Source organism: Aethina tumida, chromosome 4 (genome assembly GCF_024364675.1).
Source record: "Aethina tumida isolate Nest 87 chromosome 4, icAetTumi1.1, whole genome shotgun sequence".
NCBI classification, from domain to species: domain Eukaryota; kingdom Metazoa; phylum Arthropoda; class Insecta; order Coleoptera; family Nitidulidae; genus Aethina; species Aethina tumida.
Genome location: NC_065438.1, coordinates 25,835,037 through 25,861,754, shown reverse-complemented (window position 1 = coordinate 25,861,754; position 26,718 = coordinate 25,835,037). Strand labels below are relative to the sequence as shown.

The 26,718-nt window shown below is 24.8% G+C and overlaps 1 protein-coding gene across 2 annotated transcripts in view; it reads right to left on the bottom strand.

The window, feature by feature from the left end:
- LOC109596057 (storkhead-box protein 2) overlaps window positions 1-26,718 on the bottom strand; it is a 152,486-nt gene that overhangs the window by 77,082 nt on the left and 48,686 nt on the right. The window contains exon 1 of one of the 2 annotated variants that reach the window (XM_020011513.2): window positions 24,003-24,200. The exons of the other annotated variant lie outside the window; for it this stretch is intronic. The gene's annotated coding sequence lies outside the window, so the exon portion shown is untranslated. Of the gene's footprint in view, window positions 1-24,002; window positions 24,201-26,718 lie in introns of those variants that run through there. 2 annotated transcript variants of the gene reach the window in all.

Genomic DNA, 26,718 nt, shown 5'->3' with positions numbered 1-26,718 from the left:
GGTGTGTAAGAAAATCTTCTTTTATAAAAGTTAGACGTAATCCGGTTTAGGGTTACAGAAACCTTTCAAATATGACTGTCGAGGGAAACACTTGACTATAGTTCAGACGGAATATAATAGTTCCAGTCAAAATATTCTCAAAGATCACGTGTCAATAGGATATTCAACAGTCTTCGTCAATATTAGACTTTGTTTATATACAGTGATGAACAAAAAAAAGGTGTTTTAGTGAATTTTAAGAAATCGTTTATAACTAAATTACATTATGTAGTTTAGAATTGTTAATAATATAACGTCAAAAGTAAAGAAACAAACATATTTTTAATAAAAACATATGGAAATAGGTTATCAAGGAGCCATATTTTTGTCAGATAGTGTACCTCATAACTTATTAAGATTTTTTTTATTTATTGAACAGTCAAAAGTAAAGCAACACCGTTATAAATCATTTTAGTTTGTTTTTAGAAGTCTATGCACGGTGGCTAGTTAGTACTAAGTAAAACTGGTAGTCTAAGGCAAAATAATTTACATGGAAGAAAGCCTGCTAAAAACACTTCATGTCAAGAAAAAATAAAGCTGCCAGACTCCAATTGGCACGGGAGTACTTAGACTGGTCTGACGAAAGAGGAAAACCCTATTGTTTTTCGATGAAAGTAAATTTAATTTATTGTCATCAGATAGAACTCGATGGATTAGACCTTGAGTCAACAAAAGGTTTAGCCCTAAATACACCAAGGGAACAATTGCATGGGGTTGGAGGAATAATGGTGTGGAGCACATTTTATGGGTTTGGATAAAATCATTAGTAGAAATATATATAATATAATGAGTAGGTTTTAATATTTACACATTTTTACCAATCGTATGCTGCCGTGTGCCTTTGCCTTTGATTTTACAGCACGATATGATCCAAAGCTTACAGCAAAAGACTTTTTTGCTTCCAAAATCTTATGAAGTGGTCAGATAAAAGTTCTGATCTAATACCCATAGAAAGAAAATCTATGGGACATGATAGATCTTAAAATGAGGAAAGCTCACACAGGCAAATTTCAAAACTCAAAATGAATCGTTTGAAGCTATTAATATTATTCGTTCTGGGATTATGTTTCTAAGCAAGACATTGACAACCTTGTTTGTTCCCTGAGATATCAAGAAATAAGTAAAAATATTAAATATTAAAAACTATTTAAAAATTTAAAAATTTAAATATTAAAAATTTAAATTTTAAAAATTTAAATTTTAAATTTTAAATTTTAAAAATTTAAATATTAAAAATTAAAATTTTAAAAATTTGAATATTAAAAATTTAAATATTAAAAATTTAAATTTTAAATATTAAAAATTTAAATTTTAAATATTAAAAATTTTAATTTTAAATTTTAAAAATTTTAATTTAAAAAATTTAAATATTAAAAATTTAAGTTACTACAGTTATCTTGCTTTTCTATTTTAATACAATTATTTATAGCTGATGAAAGGTAAGTATAAATATTGTTGTATTTTCAAATGTATTTAGAATTTTTTTCTTAATATATAATATATTTGTTACTTATTTGTACTGCATGTTTGATATTTCAAAAAATAATTTAATTCAAATTTTGTCCAGTTAGTATAAAAATATATTTCAATATTTAATTTTTGCTTTTTTTGTTATATTAGTCTAATCTACTTTCAGAGAGAAGGAAGAAACCTTCTTCAGAGAAGAGAAAAATAATAATTAACTAGAAACATCAAGGTCTAAATATCTGATATCTGATATCGCTAAAACTTATGATGCTTCTGAAAAATGGTTTATAAAGCTTATTAACAAATATGAAGGAACACATTCAATTGAAAATCATTCTTGGTAACTAAAAAATTAATTAATTAGGTCATACAATATCAGTGTGTCTAACAGAACAATTAGTCGTGGACTGAATGAACAAAACTTGCAAGGATACATTTCAGTAAAGAAACTATTGTTGTCAAAAAAGAATATTCGAATAAAACTAAAAGTTTAAATAAAAATATGTTAACTATTTTATGTTAATATTCAGTAAAACATAAATTCGAAGTCATAATAAAAGTTTGACACATTACAAAATTTTGGAAACACGGTGGAGGAAAAGTTTTGGTTTGGGGCTCTTTCCTTTATTACAAATAATTTTCAGTAAAATGCATCGTTTCGTATATAGAGACATCATGAGAAATGTAATGGAACCATTTACCAACGAGAATTTAGTACTTTCATGAAATTTTATGCATGGTAATGGTACGAAACATACATCCAAAGTTTAAGATTTAATTTAAGTACAAAATGAATAATAGGAGAAATAAATAATGTAATTATATTAAATAAAGTATAAAATATTTTGAACTAAATTAAAATATAAATTTTAAAAAATATAAATTTAAAAAAAAATATAGTTAAAATATTAAAAATAGAGACAAAAAATTATTGATTGAAAATTTAAAACTGTATAAACTGGAGTTTAAAATTACATTTATATTTTAATTTATAATCTAAAATCAACCAAAATAGGAAATGTTAAAATTATGACAAGAGTTTTTATTAATGAATATAGATTTTCCATTTTTAGGCAATCAAAAGATGCAGACTGTAAAACAGAAAAGTTATCAAAACATAAAAATATTATTTAATTTTATTATTTGAGAATATTCTTAATATTAACCATAAGTTAGATCGTGAAAAAATAAATATCATAGTTTCATCCTTTATCTTAAAAATTAATTATAATAAGTTGAAAAGATACAGCAAAACCAACAAAAACTAATCTATTTTGCAAACAATAATTTTAAATAGGTTATGAAATTATTTATTGCAATATTTTCTTGTAATTAAATTTATTGGGAAATAATATTTGTATTACTAATTGTGCGTGTTCTTGTAATTCAGATTAATTTATAAGTAATAATTTTCTATTATTAAGAAATATAATTAAAAGAAATAAGAATTATTATAATATAAATACCCGTTTGAAATCGATAAAGACAGAAACAGTGTGTTGAAAATCACTCATGAAAATAATTTTAAGATATTTAGTTAGTATTATTGAAATGTTAAGAAGACACATTCCCATTTCGAAAACCCATTTTAGAGCACAATCCTCAATTAATGTCAAATAAAATTGCACAAAGAGCCATTTAATCACGAGTTGTCAACTGTTCATCTGGCGCTACTTCCCAACAGTTTACCGACTCACGCCACACATACATTTCAAGTGCAATCTACAAATGGTAAAGACACTCATTTTCTCCGAGACAATATTCTCGATTTCACTAACGCCAATTTAAGAAGCAATCGCCGTCGCGTATGCGTAGGCCTCATACAATGACACGGGGAACCCGAAAACCGTATACAGGAATCGGTCGTCGCGACGGGACGTCCGTGTACAACAGCGGAAGTGACAGCCGCGTCTGATGTCCGTGCACCCAAACGCGAAACCGCAGAAGGTAAAATTATTATCAAGGCCGCCAGTCAGCGCAAGAGAAATTACTCTTGTACAGCCATCATTAGGAATTCATCCTACTTTCTAATGTGGGGGAGTCGGGTCTCTCACGAAAGCCTATCAGTCCGGTTCGATTCTCATGATCTGCTAAAGGAAAACAATCGGTTTAACAGTTTGTCAAATTAGATTAATGGTGGCAACGCGTCGTGGTCTGCCAAAGGAAAACGAAAACGTTCAATCCCTGTTATTATGGGCTATCTACTCCGCTAGTATATGGGAACAACTATCTTGATGAAATTTATTCAGTATGGTGATCGTGGTGCGACGATAAGCTAATTTATAATAGCGTGTCCGAATTTCTCGTGCCACATATTGTCGGAAATGCTATTTACGGGTTATCCATTATATGCAACAGATTTATTCTGATCCAATTTATTTATAATGTTTCTAAACCTTGATCTTGCTCTTGTTTTTTTGTTCTAATATGGATGTATTTATTTATTTATGTAGGTGTAGCTACAATAAGTACCAGCCAAATAGTTAGAAGATTAATTCTAAAATAGATAAATAATTGAAGATCTAAATGGTTGGTAGAGTATTTATAAATTCATCAATTTTACAATTTTGTTTTTATTAGTAATTATTATATGGCTAATGTCAGAATAAATAAACCTGTACACAGTATTTGTTTTAAAAATTCGTATGCGACTATATACTAATTAATAAATTCTCATGGCTCATATATTGTCAATATATAACTTTTTCTTCAGGTAAATAATTAAACATTGATTGTTTTTGGTGATAATAATCTGTACATATTCATTTTATGGTTAATTTTGATGAAATTAAAACGGCGTTTATGGTGCCATTATTTGCAATACCAAATGAATTTATTTCTAATATGCTTCTAAACCTTGACCTTGGCCTTCATTTTTTGTCATAATTATTATGACCAAATATGAATTTATGTAGGTGTAGCTAAATAAGTAGCAATCAAATAGGTAAAAGTTTAAATCTTAAGGATCATCCTTAAAGAATGAAGATTTGCATATGCATATTTGCATATTTGCTTTAAATCTTACAAATTTGTAAATATTGGTAGTTTTTATACGGCTATTGTCGTCATAAATAAACCTATACATATTAGATGGTTCACAAATTACTAAATTTATTTACGTTTAATTTAGAAGAAATGTATTCAGTACGGTGATCGTGGTGCGACGAATTAATATATAAATAAGATAATATTTTTAATATTCTTCTAAACCTTGATCTTGCACTTCATTTTTCGTCATAATTACCATCACTAAATATGGATATATTTATGTAGGTGTATTTAAAGGAAGTAGCAGTGAAATATTTCAAAGCTTATATCTTAAGAAATATACACCTTTTTCTTCAGAGAATTAATTAAAGACTTAAATGGATGGAGGTCTTATGAATCTTTAAATTTATAAATATTGGTATTTTTTAAATGGTTATTGTGCCTATAAATAAATCCGTATATATTATCGAGTGTGGTAAATTACTAAACTTATTTCTTTTTAATTTTAATGAAATTTAATTAGTACGGTAATCATGGTACGACGACATATTAAATTATAATTTCTCATGGCACATATTGTTAGAAATACTATTTGCATAGTGTCCACTAATTACAATTCCAAATAAATTTGTATTTATTCTGCTTCTAAACCTTGATCTTGGCCTTCATTTTTTGTCATAATTATTATGACTAAATATGAATATATTTAAGTAACTATTTCTTTTTAATTTTGATGAAATTTATTCGTGATCGTGGTGCAACGATATACAAATTTATAATTTCTCATGGTACACAGTGTAGGAAATACTATTTGCAAAGAATCTACTAATTGGAATTCCAAAGGTATTTATTTTTAATATGTTTTTAAACCTTGATCTTGCCTAGCGTTTTTTGTCATAATTATTATTACTAAATATGGATATGTAGGTCTAGCTGAAGTAAGTAGCAGTCAAATACTTCAAAGTTTAAATGTTAAATAATATACACCTTTTTTTCAGAGAAATAATTGAAGACCTAAATGGATTGAGTATGTAAGTCTATGTTTCTCGCAAATAAATATTGGTAGTTCTTATATGGTTATTGGAACATATTGTGGGAAATACTATTCTAATATGCTCCTTAACATTGGTTTTGATATTCATTTTTTGTCATAATTATTAAACTAAATATGAATATATTGATGAAGGCATAGCTAAAATAAATAGCAGTCAAATATTTCAATATTTAAATCTTAAGTAACATACGATTGTTTCTTCAGATAAATAATTGATGATTTAAATGGATGAAGGTTTGTATGTAAGTGTAAGAATCTTATAAATTTATAAATATTGGCATTTTTATGGTTATCGTCACTATAAGGAAACCCGTATATATCATTTATTTCGTAAATTACTAATTTTGATGAAATTTATTCGGAACGGCGATTTTGTCTTTTAGAGACTTTTGGTCTTAATTATTATGACTAAATACAAATATATTTATGAAGATATAGCTAAAGTAAGTAGTAGTCAACTATTTTAAAGTTTAAATATTAAGCAATATAAATATTTTTCTTCAGAGATATAACTGAGTTTTTATTTGGATATCGTAACTATTGTATAACTAAATCCGTAGATATTATTATGTGTGTTGCAAATTACTAAATTTAATTAATTAGAAGAAATGTATTCAGTACGGTGATCGTGGTGAGACGATATACTAATTTATAAGTTCTTATGGTACATACGGTCGGAAATACTATTTGCAGAGCATCCACCCTTTAATTTTCGTCATAATTATTATGACTAAATTTCTCTTGGCACATATTGTCACAAATATTATTTGTAAAATATCCACTCATTGCTAAATTGTTTTTTAAACGCTTCTAAACCAGTTTTTGTCATATTTATAGAGTAGGAAAAGCGTTTGACCCGTCTGAATTTAGAGAGAGACATCATGCTTGACAGAGACAGTAGAAATCTGCCCCATGGTGGGAGACTTTCTGTCTCTATTGTACATGAAGTCTTTCAGATGGGTGAAACTCTTTTTGTACTGTATAGGTATAGTTAAAATAAATAGCAGTGAAATATTTCAAAGTTTAAATATTAAGCAATGTATGGTATATCTTTTTCTTCAGAGAAATAATTGAAAACTAAATATATGATGACTTTTTTGAATGTCTATGAATCTAACAAATTGGTAAATATTGATAGCGTTTATATAGATAGCTATTGTCACTATTAGTATACCTGAATCTGATGAAATTTATTCAGTATGGTGATCGTAGTTCAACGATACCCTAATTTATAATTTCTCACGAGGCATACCATATTGTCCCATGTCATAATTTCAAATTAATTAATTTTTAATATGATTCTAAACCTTGATCTTGCCCTTCAGTTTTTGTCATAATTAATATGACCAAATATGGATATATTTATGTAGGTGTAGCTAAAGTAAGTAACAGTTAAATCTTTCTTTTCTTCATTGAAATAATTGAAGACCTAAACGGAAGGAGGTTTGTATGAAAATTTATAAATTATAGACATTTCTAATTATTGAAAGTTTTTTATGGCTAATATTACAGTATATATTTTTTATTTTGTTTTAAGTATTTATTCGGTTGGTTGCAAAGGAATAGAAGAAAGACAAATAAAATTCTAAATCTTGTTGTCTAAGTTGCATTTAATGATACACTGTCGGCTCATACAAATAAAATTCTTAAAGACAAGAAGTTTGATTTTAGTTATAAAATTTTTGGAAAATGAATAAGAAAAGTAGATCAATAATTGTATTTAGTAATTGAGTATTCACTGTATTAGATGTCAGGATTTCCAATAACTACTACATTCATTGATTTTATTTACAATACGAATTTTATCTAAATCTCTCTCCGCAACTATTACCAGTTATAAATTTTACTATTGTTATTGATATTCAAATAAATGTTGTTGTCAAAGAGTGACATGTCTAGAAATAGTATCCATGGAGCTTAAATAACAACAACGTGCAAAATTAATCCACTATTATTGCCCTGTAGAGTAGTAGTAATATTTACAAATCCGATCTGTGGTTAAGACATTAATTAACTCCATTTCCAGTACGGATCGTTTCCATTGTTGAACAATATGCAATTCAATGACCATAAAATCGATCGTTTTTTTTTTTTTTCGAAAATAATTCTTAGAAATCCGCCGCCAAAGAAGTCATAGGTCAAATCTCTCTCCTTTTGTAGCCATAGCCGAGTATCAGTTTATTTACGAGGTCATCACCGTAATTTCTGGGGCAAAACTAACAAAAACTAATGCTTTATGCACAATTTGAATGAGATCCGCTTTGCGGCATTCCGAATAATAATGGACGTTAATAACGGACGTTTATGGTGACCTAAAACGTCTTTGGGATTTATGTGTTTCGAACATATGCCTCCGGGCATATCGGAATTCACAACAACAAACAAAATAAAAAAAACAACGTCAACTGAATAATTTCAACGGGTTTAGAAATTGACATATGCATTATGCAAATTTAAAAGAAAGACTTTTTAGTGTTTTGACCGATTTTGGCAATTCTTTTAATGATAATGTGTTTTGCATAGGAACAACATTTTAATACTAATGGGCTTTAATTTCTTTTCTACAACTATCTAATCTGCTTTTTTGCAATTCTTCAACCCAGTTACGTGGAAAATGTTGCTTTTTTGGTGGACATTGTGGTCATTGTTTTACACGTTCCAGTGCCAAAATTAATGATATGTTTTGTCTGACATTGAAATCGTCACATTTAATTAACACACATTGTTCAAAAATCACGCCACGATATAAATCTAAATAATTCATCCTTTCATGGTTACCTTCATTAAAATTTGTTTTTAGACATTTTGTGACCAGTTATATGGCATATGGCTAAAATAGCCTTTTGGCAGTTAGATTAGTTGCTGTAATATTTTGTGTCTACTGTTAAAGTGAACCAGCAAATTGAACAAATAATTGCCAACCGATTAATTAATAGCTGGATTAAGCAATAGAAATTTGGAAAGGTTTATGGCTAAGTCATTGGTCATCTAATAAAACTCAACTCAAAACGTAACAGGGCTTTAGCCGTTCTCTTCTCTTTGATGCTTTATTAGTTTGTCAACAATATCAAGGCCATAGAACACCTGTCCATTCAACTATTGCAGAACGGCGAAGAATGAGAGTTTGCAAGATATTGTGGCCATTATTACTTCACCGCGGAACTCTGTCAGTGTGATCAATGGACCGAAAATTGATTCAACTATTCATGTATTATTGCTAGAGATATTGTTAATTTGATTATAATAAGGATGGATGAATTTGTAATGTGATTGGGTTGAAACCTCTCAAATCCAAGAGTGATGAGTACCAAAGTACTGTTAGTTTGATCAAATATCGAAAATGTGTCTGTATGTACTTTTTGGTGAAATCAGAGAACACTTTAGTGAAGAGGAAACTTATTATTAGATGCAGTAGTATTTGGTATAAAAATTCAAAATACGTACAGTCTTGGTCTAAAGCATGGAATATTTTTAAGAAATTCATTACTGTTGTTAACCTCAGTTTATTAAAAAATTGTTATACCTCTTTAAGATATCGTAATAGAACTGATCAATATTTTTGTCAGATACCTTGAAAAAACGAATGGTAGATTTTCATAGTAATTAGTCAAGATACAGCTTTAAAATTTTTGATGTAGGGTAAATTAAAATCACGTATAAAGATGGGGTGGTTTCTGAAAACAAATTCAAACGTCAATAAACGCATTAAACGAATATTGGCAATGAGTTCAATAAAATTGTTAAGGCAAATTAACCAGAAAAATCCGATATATCGAACTATGAACGTCGTAAAATGAGGCTATTCGGGTGCATAGCTGTGAAAAAGCCTTATATACCCAAACGAAACCGTAAAAGCCGAATGGAGTTTGCCAGAAATCATATGGACTGGACTCCACACATGGAATTTAGTACTATGGAGTGATGAAACCATGTATAACTTGTTTGGACCACATGGTGGGCAGTATGTAACGAGGCCAGTTGCAACGAGACACGATTTGAAGTACCAAAAACCAAGAGCTAAATACGGTGATGGAAACATCATGGCGTGGAAATGATTTGCGGTACTGATGCCATAATTCGAATTGAAGGAAAATCATATGGTGGGGAGAACAACTTGCCTGTATTTCCAAATTTATTTCAAGTATACAACATTATTACATACTTATGTCCATGGCCATTTTTGCAAATTACCATTGATATTTTCAACTACAGTGGTGGAAAAAAGTATAGAATATTTTTAAAAATTGGATTTTTATGTCCAGAGATGGTTCTTATCTGTTGTAATGGTGTTAAAAAATTCGATAGTTTGAGGAAATTTCGACACAATTTAATCTTAGAACCATTATGGTTAAGGGATAGTTTTCTCGTTCCAAAGTTGGAACCCTGATTCAAGTGGAGGGTAAAATGGATCGTTTTCAATACAGGGACATACTGGAAAACATCACGTTTCCATTTGCTGAGGAAGATATGCCACATCGTTGAATATTTTAACAAGACAACTATACCAAACACACGTGTAAAATTATGAGATTGCTTTCTAATCTAAACATAACTGTGCTTAAATGGCCGTCTCTGTCCCCCGATCTAAATCCTACAGAATACCCTTGGAAAGTATTATAGCGATCCATCTACACAAAAGACATCAAAACCAAACAAGAACTTCTTCAAACCATAGAAGGGCAGTGGCAACAAATATTGAAGAGATTGGTAGAGTCAATGCCCAAAACATACCAAGCAGTCATAGAAGCCATATGTTACTGCACAAAATACTAAAATATTTTAGTTGTAGTTAATTTTTTATGAATTTTAATATAATATGCCATACTTTTTTCCAGACCAAATCTTTAAAGAATTGATTAAAAAAATAAATATATTTATTTAGATTAGGGAAAACATTAAGTTACATTTGTAACAAGTAAATCACTATGTCTACCTGTGTTAATTTTAATTAATTTAGTAATATAAAAACAATAAACCCAAGTGTGTAACTAAATAATTTTAAACAGTCTGTTCAAATTTAATTGACGTTTCGTTTTATGTACAAGAAAGTGCATTAGAACTGTTGCTTAACTTTACTACCTTTTGTTGTTTTATAACCATCAAATTAAAATGTAAATAAAAAGAAAAGCCAGAGTAGGTGTTTTTATCGTTCCAAATCTCCTAAATATATGTGAACAAACATAAATGTGGAACTTATCAAGATACAACAGCAGGTACATGTAATAATTCTAAATTTCTAGCATAATCATGTCATGTCAACTTAATTAAACTAATAAGATTAGGATACACGTGCCCACCTTTGCATCGGATTACACATGTTCAGATTAAACATCCTTGCTTAATGTGAATTTGATTAAGATTATTATCTGTGTTCTTATTTTACTATAGATTAATTTATGTAGTTACCGGATAAACCTCTGATGTAACGTACCTGAAACAATAAATTATTTGTTAAAACAGTTTTTCAGTCATTTGATTGTAGATTATAGATTTCAATAAAAAGACATGAATGGATCAATGTGGGAATTATCTCACACAAACTAAAATTATGAAATACTGCATTCTTTGAATTTAATAACAGTGGATCAATACATTATGAATGAAATTCAGATGAAAACATTAAAAAATATATGAATACTTTCCTGTGAGAATAAACGTTATGGAAAAGTTGCAGGATGACTGTATCTAATTTGACTATATAAATGAATTTATATGTTAATGAGTTTGTGCATTAGAATTTTTATTAATTTTTTAATGGAAAATGATGTTTTATGAAATTAGTTTTCCTAAACTATAAATGTTAACCGTTGTGAATTTTACAATTCATTTAAATGCTGAAAACTGCCCGTTTCTATTATTATGATACTTATTCTTAGTTGTATATTTTTTAAATAAGCTTTTTATGTTTATGTTTTCACGAGGGTAAAATATTTATTAAAAAATTTTAATAGAGTCAGCTTTCTGTATACTTGAATGCCAATGTTTTTTAAATATATACCAGGATGTCAAAGATTCGATTAGACAAGGCATAACTTCTTAGACACAATTGAATACTTATTTCCTTTCGGCCACTTCTGGTTTCATCGAAAATGGTTCTGTTTTCAAATTTTTAAATTCTCAATCAGACTTTGACATATAAAAAATATTACGAATACTTTAGATTTTTAGAGACATTTATTATCCAGTATTTATGAAATTATTTTTAATCCAATTGCAAATAAATTAATATTGTTAGATTCGCAAAAAATTCTTCTTTTCGAAAAGTGCCTACCAAAAAGAGAAGCTATTTGAAAGAAAAATAGACTTGTAAATGTAATTTTTAACAAAACCTGACGTCCTTAGATTAGTTTGCAATATTAAAAATGGCTCTAAAAATTAAGTAGATGTAATTTTTTTTATTGTCACAGTTTGATCGAGAATTGTCTCTCTGTTCAAAAATGTAAAAATGTACAGGGTATTCCATTTAAAAAACTCTCTCCATACTATTTTCCTATATCAGATCTCATTTTGATATACCGAATGTCCTATAAGTTATGCCTTGTCTAATGGACACCCGGTATATAGTGAGGTTGGGTCATGTCAAATGCAGAAAACTATCCTATTCAATTATTATCATAGTTATGCTTAACTGTATATATTTTTAATAAGCTTTTTATGTTTATTTTTTCATCAGTGTAAAAAGGTTATTAAACATCTTTAATAGAAGCCATCTGTACACAAAAGTGCTAATGTAGATTTTTCTTTATAGTATATATTATATTCAGTGAGGTTAGGTTATGTCAAATTGTCAAAACTATTATTTTCAATTACTATCTTACTTATTCTTAGGTTTATCTTTTTAAATAAGCTTATTAGGTTATATTAAAAAGTTTAACAGAAGAAGCTTTCTATAAACTTGAATGATAATGTAAATTTTGTACAAAAGAATTCTTCTGTTAAAGAGATATGAGAAAGCATCTTTCCAAAAACTCTTAAAACACATATATAGAGTAAAGGATACTCAGTAAATTAGTCTTCTTATTTTAGATTAGTTTAAGTCAAACACTGTAAAACCACACAATTTTTTCATCTAATTACTTTATGTTTCTTCCCAATAAACCTTATGAACCTCTTTAATGTTTGTATTAGCAATTTTTCTATGTTTAATCTTACCATTTGATTCTCTAAAGATATGTGTCGAAAGTATATGATTGATGACACTCTTCAGTAACTTACGTTGCTATGATAAATAGTCTTCCTTCCGTACAAAATATTTTTTACAGAAGTAAGTGCATGTGGGATAATCATTCTTCATAATAATATGATGTTCGGAACCAATACATTAATCATACACACTAATCCGCTACCCACAACTGTTTAGAAAGCGAAATGATATTAGTTTTTATTTTAATCGCGACTACTTCAAAGATAATCATTTGACTCTCATTAGGAATTTTTGATGACGAAATCCACGGCTTTTCTTCGAAACAGTTTACATACCATGAACGAGCGCAGACATTGTCATTTGTTTGGATTAATGTCTCAAGGTGCCACAGTTCAACTAGTTTGTCTTGTGCAATGTATTATCACTTTGTTGGCAACAATGGCGTTGTAAACGGAAATCACAATATTTATTTAGACCGGTTGCGAACAGACCAAAATGAGGAGTGTTAAAAACATGGTTTGAGTGTTTCTGAAATAGGTACACAATTATTTCATTGTTGTTATTGCGATGAATAAAAATAATTGGGCTGTAATATTTATGTAATAATGGGTAATGATTTATGTATGTAATAAAATATTCGATTCTTTCACTTAATTAAAATGTTATTGCTCTTTAATACCTCTTGTGTAACGAGGAAGCTCGCATTAAAATTTTTGAAGCTGCATAATTTTTATTTAATTTCTTATACCAACAAGTAAAAGTTATGTTTAATTACAGTTTTACCTGATTTCTTTAGCCATTTTTCATGTCAAAAGTGGTATGCACCTACTTAAAAATACATAAATTGAAAAATTGTTCATTAAAACAACATTAGAGTATCATTTTTAATGCTAAGAAGCAGTTTAACATATTTTAGTAGATAATTATGTTACATAAAAACCACAATTATAAAGTAATTTTTCAAAAAATTCATGTTGGTTCCTTGTAACTTGGAACACATGACTGACGTGAAGTTAATACTTGTAAATCACTTTCACATTATACGTAGGTGTTTTATGAACTTTCTTTTGTAAACAAATGATTAATTGATTTTGTATAATTAAAAATCAATAAATTTATATGCCCAAATATGTGCACGCGATGTACATGCACATATTTCAATCAGCAATTAGCTCGATGATGAAATATGCGGGGAATAAATGAGCAGCAATGTTACAACACGATCGTAATCATGAATAAAAGGAACAAAGAAAATGTTAAAATAATAGTTGTAGAAAATTAAATCTGACACAAATTACTTGTGTAGACTAATTGATAATTATGATTTCCAAATAGATTTTTATCTTCAAGAAACTTGGCTTAAGGCAAGGGATAAACTATTCTAGCTATTTTTTGATTTCTTAAAGGGGAATTTAAAATAACTAAAATAAAGAGTCTGTCTTATGAGCATATATATTTTTAGAATTTAAATTTTTCGTATTTGGTATTTTAAACACAAATTCGATTATTTTTTACAATTGAAATAAATTTCTTTTAAAATGTGCCAAGTGTCACATATTTAGCCACTTTTTCTTATATTAGTATTGAAAATATTAGTAACAACTTACTTATGACGCCCTATTTATGACGAGTAACATATATAATTTTAATAAATTCATTTATTTATGTTTATCATAATTAATTTATATTACAAACTATCTAACTTGTTGTATATAGAATTCCATTTATTGATTGTCACTCAACTGTCGTATACATTCTTTCAAAGTTTTATTTCATTGAATTCACATTTAATAAAAACTTTCTAGTTGTGACACCCTGTATGTGATGAATAACGTATATAATTTATGATAAATTTATATATTTAAATTCATATTACTTAATTAATATTATGAACTGTTGAATGATGCTAACTTGTTGAACAAAAAAGAGAATTTCACTTATTGAGTACCATTCAACTATCGAATAAATTTTTAAAAAAATTTAATTTAATTGAATTCCAATTTAATATATATTTTAACCAGTTATTATCAATCTAGTTTTCAAAACAAAAGACAATCTAATTGTGACTCATCATGAATGAATAACGTGTATAATTTATAATAAATTTAATTATTTATATTCATATTCATATGATGCCAAATTGTCATCATAGAGAATTTCACTTATTGAGTAACGTTCAACTATCGAAAAATTTTTATTTCATTGTATTCACATTTAATAGACACTTTAGCCAGTTATTCATAATACTTAATTAATATTATAAAATATCGAATGAATTCTTCCAAAATGTTTTATTTAATTAAATTCACATTTAATAGACACATTAGCCAATATAGTTTTCAAAATACTAGATGTCAAAAACAATCTAATTGTGACTCCCATATGTAATAAATAACGTATATAATTAATAATAATTTTAATTATTTATTTTTATATTACATAATTATTATTATAAACTATCAAATGATGTCCATTTATTGTGTATCATTCAATTATCGAATAATTAGTTCAAAAAGTTTTATTTTATTGAATTCACATTTAATAGATACTTTAGCTAGTTTTTCTCAATCTAGTCTTCAAAATACTAGAAGTCAAAAAATCTATTCGTAACACTCTATATGTAATGGATAAAGCATATAATTTATAATAAATTTATTTATTTATATTTATATTTATAATAATATTATGAACTATCGAATGATGCTAACTTGTGGGATAGATCATTCCACTTATTAAGTACCATTCAAATATCGAATAATTTTTTTGAAGAAGTTTTATTTCATTAAATTCACATTTAATAGATACTATAGTCAGTGTCTAGTCTTCAAAATATGATAAATTTATATATTTATAATCACTTTAAATTAATTTATGTTGCAAACATCGAATGCAACTCATCTATTCGAATCAGTTCTTTCAAAAAATTTCATTTAATTCACATAATAATTCGATAGTTGCCATATCTAAAATAAAACTGCGATAGGGTTATTTGTTTTAGAAAAAACACGCTTTTACCTCTCAACTTAATGAAACTTATCTAAAATATGTCCTTAAAGATGTAGAAAATGCAATTAATTCAAATTTTTAGTTCTGGCATTTTGAATAATTAATTAATTTCCATCGTGGAAAATTTGTTAACATTTTAATTAATTTGTATTTATAAACAGAAACGAATAAATTTTCACCAACAGGTGTAACCTCTAAATATCACAATCTGAATATTTCCCAATGTGTCACGATAAACTTTTAAATTGGAATTAAAACATTTCCATAAATTGGCAATAACAATGGTTTAAAATTTCCCTCGTTTGTTCCCCGTTAAACGCTGCAAGTAAATCAAAGTAGATGAATGAGAATTACCACACAACTAAAGGGTTACAAAGATATAATGATAAAAGAATCTGCTTTATTGCGCTGTAATGACGATAAATAACTTTCACAAACGGCTTACAAGACTGAAATCATTGTAATTTAAACAACAATTTAAATGTGAGAAAGATCATATTTTATGTGTGGTTGTTTTAAATTGTAACAATCGGCGACTTAATAACATGTAATTGTGAAATATGAAGCAGAAAATGTTGAACATTAGCTTTAGCGAATAAATATTACTCGGCAGGTTTCATATATCATTTTTGAAGTCATGTGGAAACGCTGAAACTGTTAACACTCGCGAATGAGTCTAATTGTTCGAACGATTGTTTTATGCACGTAGAAATGTGAGAGCAATTCCTAAAAAGACTATATTCGTTCAATGATTGTATATTTCAAGCTGTTTGCACCTCTTTTTAACTTTTTAAGAAATTCCATAAACAACTTTAAAGTTAAATAAAAAGCAAATTGAATAATATATATTTTTAGGAGTTAGGTTTAGTTATACATTTTTTGTACCATTTTGTAATATTTTTAAATATTATTTTTTGAAAATTTTCATAAAAAATATGAGGGAAAAATGTATTAAAAATATTACTTTTTTAAATATACTTTTTTTTGTTTCATTTTAGTTTTGACATTATAAATTTGACTTTTAGAACAGATTTTAAAATTAGTTTAGTTATTTCAGGTTAGTTTAAGAATTAAATACAACTGTATTACGACCGTTATTAAAATTATACATTATACATTTCTTCAAGAAAAATATATTATAATATGTCTTCGAGAAAAACATATAATTTTAATTTTAGGTTTAATTATTTTTAGATTATTTTAATAATTAAAAATTTTTGTATTATACAAAATTACTAAAATTATAATTTTTTATAAAGTATAATTAATATTTTGAAATTTTGAAAAAAAGATTGAAGAAAGACTAATAAATAAATAAATTAATTTTTTTGCATATTTTTTATCATTTTTAAAGATTCAATTATCATGGCAAATATTTAATTGTTAGGACAGAATATGTAATTTTGTTATTGAAAACTATTGAAACCAATAGTAGTATTTTTTCTTATATTCTAAAAATTAGAATTTTTAGACTAGAGAAGTTTCAACTGAATTAAAATAAAATAAACAATATAATCAAATAATATTGAAATTTTTTCATAATTGATAATATGATGGTTACTATTAATTTTCAGTAAAATATTAAAAAAAAAATAAACAAAATTTTACCAAATTCCGATGTAACATGATCAAACTGTTTAGAACAATTCAGGTAAAATTTATTAAAGGCACTATTTTTATTTAAAAACTTGAATTGATTATTAAAAACTTTTATTGTCTCATTAAATTTAACAAATATACAATTTACTAAAAACTATACTCAGCCACATTTGAGTTAACGGTGTTTAAAATCAATTTTAGTATAGTAAATAAACAGTAAAAATATTAATAAAAATATAATTATACCATATATATTCTGTGTAACAAATTAACATAAAATAATTGCATATTTTTTTCTCCAACAAAAAAATAAGGTTAGAAAACATTAAGATTTAAAAAATATACAGTATCAAATAGTATTTGTTAATAAATTCAAATTTTAACTGAATTTAATCGCATTAAGATTTTGTAGGTCGATTCAATTAAAAAAATAGTTTCTCTGATTGTTCTCTTGCATAAGACACAATGCCGTCAGCATTTGCAAATGCCCGTGCATTCAAATGTTGCAATTAACAGCCTGTTCGATTCTTCTTTCATTGTTGCGAATGTAACGTTGAATAACAAAAATTCATCGAAGATAATGAGATGAACATGCATATTTGTACGTGATTTTAGTTAATAGATTTTAATCGTTCGTATAGATTGATATCCCGTTAACTTTTTACAATCACACCTTAACTAAACAGAATTTCTAATTGAAGAATGCCTAATAATATCAATTGATTTTTGATTGCCTAAGCGATATCGTGTGTGTGTGTACGTTAGTTCAAAGGATGCAATTAAAAATCTGTACGATTCTCTCGTTGTAATTCGCCAAACAATAATGCAAAATTCTATGGTTATCAATAAAAATTAGGGAGGCAGATATTGTGTTTAAAGAGTATATGTACTATTAATTGTTGCTTGTAGGACACTAATTACAGGAGATGTATGTGAGAATATGTTGTAGAAAATAGCCTTGTATCACTTTCCTTGTGTCAAATTTATGGACGCAATAAAAGATGCAATTAATTTATATTCAAAATTGTTGTCGTAAATATTATTATTATTATTATATCTTATGATGTAGCATATTTATGCAAATTAAAATTTATTATGATTACTGACAATTGTATTTTTATCTAAGTGTATAACTCAATGTTTTATTATCAGCCAAGGTAATATCCTATAACCTCATTATTATTTTTTATTTTTTTCAACAGAATTCCAACAATTAGATTTTATACTGTTTTATAATTATAACATGACACTAAACTATAAAACCAATACATAAATTATGGCAAATGAAGCGTATACAAACATTTTTTCTTGCACAAATAAAATATTTATTACGTAACCCAGAATACTTAAAATCTATAAATAACAATTAATTATTAATTAAGCGGATTTTACATTTTATAAATCAAGGTCCCCTATTAATTGAGTGCGTTTAATGTAATCGTTTGAAATAAATTTACGGTTAGCCGGAAAATAGCAATAAAATAATTCAATAGTCCAAAACATTTTTTTTTTGTTGTAGTTTAAGACCTTGTAAAAATATTAACTAATTACAAATTGTATTAATCCTTATCATTATAATTAATTAAGGTTACATTAATTTATTCTTTTATCAATAATAATTTAAAATTTATTGTTGCGTGTGTTTATACATTGCAAGGTGTAACATAACGTTGGTTTTCCAGTTTCAATAAAATTAATTTGCGGAAGATATTTTTCTTATGTAAGTTTAATTTTGAAACGGAAATAATTAGCATGTATATTTCGCCTTCGTTGTATTAATTCCTCGTTAAAAAACCAAATATTTTAAGAAATTGTCGGGAACTGGAGTTGATCGAACTTATTAAAAGGAAATTCATTACACAGTTTTGTCGTTTGTAGTAACATCATTTAAATTATAAAAAGTATGATAACATTGCAACATTGTAATTAGTCTTTTTGTTCATTATTATCCGGGATGTTTCGAAAATAATCTTGAAAGAAAAATAATAAAAAAATCATACATTCAATAAAATCAATATAAACTTAAATTTATGTATGTTATGTAGTTACAACATGTTAATTAACAACAAATGAAAGTAACTGTTTTGAATTAATTTGGAAACTACTTTTAAATAATATTAAATTAAAATATCGTTTGATCATTTATATTTAGCTCCTTATATTAAATATTATTTATTATTTTAAAATATTAATTAAAAAATATATATCCTTTTATTAACAAATAAAATAACACAATAATAATATTTTGTATGTGTCATCTGTTTTCTCTTGTTTTAGCATTTTCGTAAAAGAATTAATCAAAATTTTATATATAAACATGTAAAAATTTTAATGTGTAAAATAACAAAAATGTAAAATAATTAAATCTTACTTATTTATATTATTATAAGTTAGATATTATATTAAATATAATATATTAATATTGTGATAAATTAGTTTTCTTTAATTTTTAATTTTTTTTAAAGAAAACATATCAAAATAAAATATTATTAGATCATCAATTATGTGTTAAAATTAACGAACTTTATGTTCGAATATTGTAATATTTAATACATTTTTTGATTTAGTAAAAAAAATCAATAATATAAATTATACGAATGAATATTTTTTTGTTTATTTTAATTTGACAACTTATGAAAGTAATAAACAACTCAGGAAATATTATATTAAATTAATCATTTAAATAATAGCAATAATAAGTTATAAATATAACTGAAAAAAATCTTTTTGTTTATTTTGATTTGGCAAATTCTAAATGTAATAAACACCTCATAAAATATTATATTAAATTAATAATTTAAATAATTGTTACTGTTAATTACTTCATTTACTAACTAATAAACATAACATAAGCTAGTTTTATATTAAAATATAGATTGATCTGATTCAATAAAATAATAAAAATATACTAATAATAATAACAAATGACAAATTAATTTTCTCACTTTATTTAAAAAATAACTTTGTAAATTAATAGATATTCTAATCTAGTAAGAAAATATCAATAATTTGATTGATTTGAATTGGAAAAATAAATGAAAAAAAAAGATAAAAATATCGATTGATCGATAGATTTTAGCACATTATATTAAATATTATTTTAAAATATTGATAATATAAAAACTTTTATTTATTTTCCCAAGGAATAATTCTAAAATTTTATTAACATTATAAAATATAAAGTTAAATAATTTACGTAAGCACAAATTCGACGTATAAATTCTCAAACATATTGTATATAGAAAAAATTAATAATAATTTATAATAATGGGTGAAAATTACATTTTTCTAAATTTTTATGTAGAAACCTTCCCACATTTAGTACAGTAACGGGTCGAACCATTAAAAAAAAAACAAAATCATGTTTTATATATAATTAAAAGGCATAAATTCTCGATTTCCAATCATGAGCACAACGTTAATGTCACTTGCAAGGATCGTTTTGATTCTGTAACTAAAGGTTTACTGAACTTAATTAAAAGTGAATTGTGAGAATTAACTTGTATGGATGACGGTTTTGCAAATTTCACTTGCAATTTTAATTCAAATTGCATGTTTGCTGTGTTTTACAATGTAATGACTTTTTATGCGTTTGTGAGAATTCTTGTAAATTACTAACATAACAGTATATCCTTAGAGATTAAAAAATGGTAAGTTATAATTATTTCGTTACTTAATTATTTGGGGTAATTATTTCAATAGTTTCAAGGTGGCTCTTTTAAATTACCAGTTTTATTGTTGTTTATTTAATTTTCACATAAAATGTATTACTTTAATATATTTTAATTCCGTCTCTGAAGGACGAAACATATCCAACAATTTAAAAAAAAATTGTCTGTGCCAATCTTTACTGTCACATGGTTAAAGAAAACAACCAGTGTTTTTACTATTTGTTTATAGTTGCATCAGTGGAAAACATTATTTGTGTTCCAGTTGATTTGACACACCTATAGGTGGGCGCCAAATATTACATTTAACTTGCAATGTTCTTAAGCAATGAAAATTCAATTTTCGTTAGATCGTAACTGGAAATTATTGATGCATAAAGTTTTGTTTTTACGTAAGACATTAAATGCACTTACTAAAAACGAATTGGACAATAAAATTGCAATTGTCACGTAAAATAAATTTTATTTGTCAAGAGATCACAGCATTGTTTAATTAATTATACTCAATTTCACCACATTTAAGTATTTAGCAAACACTTAACTAATTCAATTTTGTACACATAAATGTTTAATTTACGTTCAATAAAATTACTATTATTATGCATAACCACAAAATAACAATATTATTTTATTATAATTGAAAATTAAATATGATATGATTATTATTTATTGTTAACAACTTTCGTTACAATATAATTTATTTACTAATTTAAAAATACAGATTTAAAGTGATATGACATTTCTAATTATAACAAATGTTAAATAATATAATATTTATAATTATAACTATTATTATTATTATTAACTATTATTTTAATTATTTAAATATTGACAAAATGTATAAATTATTGCCCATACGTTTTAAATTAATATTTTTAATGGATATTTGGAAATTATTGTAAAAAAAATAAAAATTTTCAATTAATTGAATCATTATAAAATTAAAATGGGTTAAGTATATTTTGTAACGTAATTTAAAATATAAACAATAATACAAAGAATAAATTAATAATAAAAACGTCATAAATTCTTTTATATCAATATTTAAATTCTCCTTATATTATATACTTTATTATATACTTTATTAAAATTAATTGAATAATAAATTAATTAATAATCACCAATTTTAGATAAAATGAATTGAAAATATCGATTGATTGATATTATTTAAATTTTATAATTGAAATTTTTTATTTAAAAAAGGTTAATTGAATATAACAAATAATAAATGATAAGATTTTTTCTTTAAATATATTTCAGATAATTAATTGGTCTTCTTGAAACGTTTTAAGGAAAACAAGTTACTACTTTTGGGGTATATAGCCACATATTAATAATAATCATAAAAATTACCATTTTAATAATGTAATGTAATATTTATTCTGGTGTGGTTGAGGCAACAAAAATAAAATGTTACTTATATTAACATATAATAATTTATGTATGGTCACAAATATATTAATTTTAACATTTTCCAGGGTGTTTAATTAGTTTTCTTCAATTTTAAAAATGTTGAAAAGATAAACGATTATTGTTATATAGCTTAATTAGTTTACTTAAATTACTTAAATGTTTATATGAAACATTTATTTTTACATCAACACATTTGTTTCTAAAAATTTATCGATATATTATTTAATTGTGATGAAACGTATATCCATATTTAAAAAATATTAATAATTATAATAATAATCACATTAATTTTAATTGACTAAATTAATATAATATAAATAAAATATTATGTTTATTAATAGATGATAATCTAGGTATAATCATATATATTATTAAATTTAATTTTCAAAGATGATAAATTTCTTTAATTTTTAAAATATTTAAAAGGAACCATTATTATTATATCAATATAGGATTTGTTTCTAAAAATTTGTTAATATATTATTTATTGGTAATGGGACATACAGCCATATTTAAAAAGTAATAATTAATACTTATTATTACCATAAAGTATTTAAAGGAAATAATTATTATATCAACATATAATTGTTTCTAAAAATTCATCCACATATTGTTTATTAATAATGGAACATAAAGTCATATTAAAAAATAATAATAATTCTAATAATAATATTATTAATTTTGATGTAATTAAGGCAATATAACATAAATAAAATATTAAGTATATAAATATATATTAATTTAGTTATGAAAACAAATAAATATTATTAAATTTAACATTGTCAAAGATGAATAATTAATTTTCTTCAATTTTTAAAATATTTGAAAAGAACAATTATTATAATATAATTAGATAAACATAGATAAAATATTAGTTACATTAATATATTAGTCTGTATATATTATTAATCTTAACACTTACAAAGATAATTTATTAAGTTTCTTCAATTTTTATAATGTAGTTAAAGGAAACAATTATTATTACATCAGTACAAAATTATTCTAAAAATATATCGTTCTATTATTTATTACAATTGAAAAATAGTGCCAATTTAAAACAAAAAATAATGATAATTATAAGAATAATTAATTGATTGATGATTGAGGCAACAACAACAAATTGTTACTTGTATTCATATATAATAATCATAAATATATATTTAATGTTTTCAAAGGTGATTAATTATTTTCTTCAATTGTTTTAAGTAATTAATCGAAATAATTATTATTAAATAAATTCAAAAATGTCTCTAAAAAAATTGTCGATATATTGTTTACTACTCTAGAGACATAATCATATTGAATAAATAATAATTTATTAGTATTAACATTAATTTTAATGTAATTGAAGCAACATTAATATATTTCCTATATTAATATATAATAAGTGATCATATATGTTTATTATAAATTTCCAAAGATGATTCATTAGTTTTCTTCAATTATTTAAATCTTTAAAAGGAACATTTATTACTATACCAAACCGATAGAATTGTTTTCTAAAAACGTATTATTTATTAATATCAGTATATACATACATATTTAAGAAACAATAATTAACATATTTTAAATTTTAAAGTTTTAAGTTTAAGAAAATAGACAAAAATGTAACTCTTCACATTACCTATAATATTAATCGAGCAAAATCCAAATAAACCCCATCGTGAACTAATAAAATTGAACTAATCCAAAAACAGTACGGTCATACAATGAACAGATCACACACAGAACAAGCTCGGCCCGACCACAGCATCCGCGACGTGTGGTTCAACAACTTTTGCGTCTGCTAACGGCGTCGCACGTTGCTCTCGCAGCCGGCGACCGATGATGACTAACGAGAACAGAACGGACCTGTTCCTGCCGAACGTCCTGCTTTCAGTGGCGTTTTCAGGGGACGTGTCGGCATTAAATGGGGGAACTCAACCTCCGCTGCGACCGTCGTATTGATGGGACGATGATTTGTCTTTTCTGAACGTTCCCGTGCGAAATAAAATTCGCACATAATGGTCGGACTATTGTAGGTTAGTAAAATACTTGAAAAAATGTTTTTTGATATTTAAATTTTAATTACATATTTAATTAATGTACAATTAATTTACAATAATAAAATTAATATATTTCTACTGAATATAATATAAAAAACTAATAATTATTGTTAAAGAAATTATTATTAAAAACTATTTAGACTTCTGTTATTTATCATAAATAGAATTAAAAATTTATATAAAAAAAAATAAAATTATTATATTTCAGTCATTTTACATACATACTTAGAAATTTCTTCAATGATGAATTATATCAATATTGTAAAGAAATTATTATTAAGAAAATATTTAGACTTTTGCAATGCATGTTGTAAAATTATTGGCGTGGCGTGGAAAATAAATCATAATTGATGGACGATGATATATCTTCCCACCTTTATGATAATATATAATGTAAATTTTAAATTGATTTTAATTATTAAATTAATTAATTCTTATAGGTTTGATATACTTTAAATAATTTACGTATAGAAATTTTAAATTCATTATAATTATAAATAAAACAAATATAAATGCACAACGAAATAATAAATTTATTTTTAGGTATATAATTATTAACATATTTTTATAACTATGTTTAATTATGGTATGTATTAATAATTATTACGATGTTTATCAAAAGTAGATATCTAAAAATATTATTTATAATTAATTTTATATAATATTAACTACATTGAAGACTGAAATAATAGAGAAAATTATCTTAATATAAAATTATATAAAAAATAAATAGATACAGTGTGACCCAAATTCGTAATTTTTGTCAGATTTTAACAAACTTTTTTTTAATTGTAAAATGTGTTCATAGAAAAAATTTTTTGGCCAAGACCAATTTTTTTTTTTAAATTTTTAGTTATAAAATTCTAAGAAATCATACTAGTACATTTTTATAGCAAATTTAACTAAACCACTGTATATTATTGTCTTGTATTTTGGTATATACTTATATTTGTCTTTTGTAATTGAAGAAAAGTGAAAATCAAACAAAAAATACAAATTTTGGAAATGTCTCGCTTTCAGTGGGCCACACTGTATATACATTTATTATTAAAAAAATAATTTAAAATAAAAAATGTATTATATTTAAATCATATTTATTGATTTCAGGTTTGTATGGATAAAAGAGAAAAACAATTAATAAAATGTTGCTGTAATGGAAGTTTTGTAAATTTATGATTTTTGTATAAATAGATAAATTATATTTCAATTTGGTGGGATGACACAATTAAAAAAAAATGAATTAAAGAAATAAATACCTCATAGTAAATATTGTTTAAATGAATATAATTAGTACATATTTCTTTTCTTATAATTAAAGTTATAATATAATATTCATTATTATTATTATAAATACCTAATTATATTCATTTAAATAGATTTCTTATTTCCTTACACCCTAGACTAAAAATGATATATGAGTGAAAAATAGAGTTTTTCAAATTATACGTCAAAAATCGGAAAAACTCTGTAAAGAACTGTTTAATTAGCTATTTATAAATAAAACAATTGACTATTTAAATTGTAATTGCTACGAAAGTAATATGATTGTAAATCATTTATAATCATTAATAATCCAAAAACACATAGAAAGGCTCTTTTATTTATTTTATGTATTTTATTTAATTTATATTTCGTATTTATTTACTAAAAACAGGAACATAAAATTATCAATTTAAAATAGAATTGAAAATAGATAATTATGAAAATTATTAAAATATGTTAAAATGTTTAGTATATTATAACTATTAATGATAAAAGGATTTTACATAGATATGAATAAAAATTAGTAAAAAATATACATAATTGCTTGACCCAATTTATGTGATTTTACAATACAATAAATTTTAATTTATGGACAAAATTTCACGTTTTTTATTCAAAACCGAAACCTACATTGAAATATTTAGATAAGAAAATTGAAGAAACTTTCTATGGAAAATCTATACAATTAATAGAAGAGTTAATGTTATTCCAATTTTCTTGAAAAATATGACAGTTTGTGCTATTTTGGCAGTGTATCCTATAAAAGAAAATCATTTTTAAATTTTCCACAGGATTATGAATATAAACATGTTTTTATGAAATTTGGTATACTCTATAATTGAAGATATAAATAAGATTAAAAAAACAGTATAATTATGAATTGTAATATTGAATTATAATTATCTGTTAACAATTAGAATAATTGATGGATAAAAATAGTAAAATGCCAATAAATATATTAAATTGTTTTAATTTATTTGACATTACAATAATCGGTAAAAATTATTCTAAATTAAAAGGACATGGAAAGAT